Source organism: Phodopus roborovskii, unplaced genomic scaffold (genome assembly GCF_943737965.1).
Source record: "Phodopus roborovskii unplaced genomic scaffold, PHOROB, whole genome shotgun sequence".
NCBI lineage: Eukaryota > Metazoa > Chordata > Mammalia > Rodentia > Cricetidae > Phodopus > Phodopus roborovskii.
Genome location: NW_026125677.1, coordinates 34,463 through 37,844, shown reverse-complemented (window position 1 = coordinate 37,844; position 3,382 = coordinate 34,463). Strand labels below are relative to the sequence as shown.

Below are 3,382 nucleotides of genomic sequence, written 5' to 3'. Positions count from 1 at the left end.
TTCCATTGGTCTTCCTGTCTATTTTTATGCCAATACCAAGCTGTTTTCAGAACTATAGCTCTGTAGTAGAACTTAAAGTCAGGAATGGTGATGCCTCCTGAAGTTCTTTTATTGTATAGGGTTGTTTTGGCTATCCTGGGTCTTTTGTTTTTCCATATAATGTTGATTATTATCCTTTCAAGGTCGGTGAAGAATTGTGGTGGGATTTTAATGGGGATTGCATTGAATCTGTAGATTGCTTTTGGTGAGATTGCCATTTTTACTATGTTTATTCTACCTAACCAAGAGCATGGGAGGTCTTTCCATTTTCTGGTATCTTCTTTAATTTCTTTCTTTAGAGTCACAAAGTTCTTATTATATAGGTCTTTTACTTGTTTGGTAAGCATTACACCAAGATAGTTTATGTTGCTTGTGGCTATTGTAAAGGGTGATGTTTCTCTGATTTCTTTCTCTGTCTCCTTGTCGTCTGAAAAAAATAGGGCTACTGATTTTTTTGAGTTTATCTTGTATCCTGCTAGTTTGATCAAGGTGTTTATCAACTGTAGGACTTCCCTGGTAGAGTTTATTGGGTCTTTAGAGTCACAAAATTCTTATTATATAGGTAAAAGACAGATTTCTTAAGACATCCTAATGAGTGGGAAATTTTCTTTCATAATACTGCTGATGCTGCTGATTTAAGAACTGCTTCATACAAGCCAGTAGCCAATTTTCATGATCATAATCGGTATTATGTCAGTGCAAAAGTTGAGCTGAACACGTCAAATTTTCAACAGGAGAAAGTTCTCTGTGGCATCAGAAATCAGAAGGCTGTGCCTGATAAACTAATCACTATTAAAAAAAAAAAAAAAAAAAAAAACTAGCACAATCCTGATGAACTTACTTGATGCTACTTCCTTACATTTAATCATCAACTTTGATTATGCACAAAGCATGATCAAAAACAATGAGGTTATTTTCCTTGCCAAAGTTCATTTTGTATAAATCAGTTGCATCTTGCATCAGCATTTGTTCTCAAACTCTCAGGTTCTGTAAGAACTAAGAACATATAATTGTAGGGTACTCCTCCATTATCTGCACACTGTTTCCACGACACTAACACATATAACTTAGCAATGAAAACACATGATACAAGTGATCTATATGCAGGAATTCTGGCAAGTTAAACCAACAGAATAGCTGCCATAAAACTGTAGCTATTTCCTACCAAGGGTAGGCTTCAAGACACATTGAGTTAACATTCAAATCTCATATCCATAGCTTCATTCTAACTTTTGTTATCATTTGTACTGGCAGCTAAAGATGTCATTACTGGGGACCCAGTGACATTGATAACACTGGTACTGGTACTTGTGTTGCGCACAGCATTGCTGGTCACATTAACACCCAAAGTGAGTCTGCTCTGCTCCAAGGCCCTCACTTGCACAGCAAATGCCTCCAGCTTCTTCTCCCCATTGGCCGGGTAGGAGTTCTGGCAGCCTTCAGCATCTGCAATGAATGCAGGCTTTCTGGTTAGAGTAACAATGTCAGTACTGGCTGCTGCATGTAAGATTACCTGGATTTTGCATAGCATGCCCACATTTACATCCTTTCTTTCCCTGGGGCTTTTTGCACACAGACTTGGTAGGACTTCCTGGCATAACATGATGACTAAGAATCTTTACCTTTCCTGCCTAGTCTTTTTAAAGAATACCTGGCTTGGATTTAGAGTGGGATTTCTTGGATCCATGTTCATGACAATTTTTCATGCTTTTAGTAGATAAAAGTACAGTTTTGGTGGTCTTGGGTGTTGTACCTCAATTGGAAACAGTAGCTATAGGTTGAAGGAAGATTTTCCTTTCATGCTTCACTGTCTCAGGAGCAGATGCCCCAAGGGTTGTGCCTCTGATTATGGTAGAAATTGGAAGTGACTGAACTTTTTCACTGTATCTTTCATATCTGGTTCTTTTTCGATTCAACTTTGCTACCTTTGGAGTTGCTGCTGTACATGATTACACATGGGGTATAGGGCTGGTAGACATAAAAATATTATGGCTAAGAGACTTGGAAGAAAGCTGCAAAAAAGGTTCACTGGATACAGTGGCTTCCAAATTTGGATGCAAATTAGGACATCCAACCTCTGTATTTGAAACAGTTTCTAAACTGCGGATTACTTTCTCATCACTCAGCAAAAGAGAGTCACCAGGTTTTGGCTCTTCACAGAAACTCCAGATATCAATACTTGTGGAGCACAAATCAGTGGCTACCGTGTCACAGACAGGTGACAGGCTCTCATACAGATCCTCAGTTTTTATATCAACAGTATTATACATGTCGATCATATTTGGATGTTCGGGTGAGGGGATATTTATACCAAATCTATCTATTGAAGCCCTTTGTAAGTAGGCAAACCATTGACAACAGAACTGCCAATAGCAATGCTGAGGGCACTTTCAGACTTTGGAGATAAATTAGCATGGGGATCTGCTATGGGTTCTGAGGTTGAAGGTAAAGGGGACTGTGTCAAACACAGAGTGAAGGATGAGTCTGAAGGTTTCTCTATGTCCTCACAAAACAATGATCCTTCATTGAGTAAAGCTAAAATATCAAAAGAACAATCAACTGTCTTATGTCCTGTGCCAGTCTTGTCTGGGTTATATATTCACATAGTTTCTTGTAGCAGTTTACCAGGATGCTTAACTGCTTGTTTCCCTCAAAGTGCTCATAATCTATGCACTAGCTACATGAAGTTTTCATTATCATTTTCTTGCCTTTACATGTTTTGCAGACATATTGTTGACAGGTGGATTTGGTGGGTGCAATAGGATCTTGTAGCAAATGTCCACAAACACAGGAAGAGAGAGACTGTCGCAAGTAAGGCAGGATCCTGATAATCTCTTGAAATGCCTTGGGGTCTCCAGGGTCATGGTTGAGCACTAGGCGGTTGGTGGAAATGTAGAGAGCAGTAGCATTCATGGGGTTCATTACAAACACTTGGACACAAATGGCTCTCAGTTGAAAAGAAATTCCAGATGCAAGTTTCTAAGCAGCCAGGGAACAATTGTGAGTTTACAACTATTAGGAGAAATCTGAGCAGAACCACTGGCCAAAGCAGCAACCAAAATCCATCAAGTGTGTGAAGCTAAAGCATCCTCCCACACATGGGGCCTCAGTGCCCCTCCTCTGTCCCTTAGTCGAGCAGAACAAAGAAAAAGGAAACTAGTGAGCAATCAGCTATGGAGTTCAACCAAGGTAGCCACAGATTGTATGATCTGGCCTGGAATGGCACTTGGTTTAGCCCTGCAGCTCTCCTGGTGGCCTGGGCTCGAGCAGCATATCTGGCCACAGAGGCAACATTGGATGGAGCTGTAAGCAACGGTATGGACCAGATAAGTTCCAGGAGCAC

The 3,382-nt window shown here is 40.2% G+C and overlaps 1 pseudogene; it reads right to left on the bottom strand.

Annotated features, from left to right (window-relative positions):
* Positions 1-1,231: 1,231 nt before the first annotated feature.
* On the bottom strand, positions 1,232-2,961 carry LOC127217406 (E3 ubiquitin-protein ligase MSL2-like; annotated as a pseudogene).
* Between the last annotated feature and the right edge of the window lie 421 nt (positions 2,962-3,382).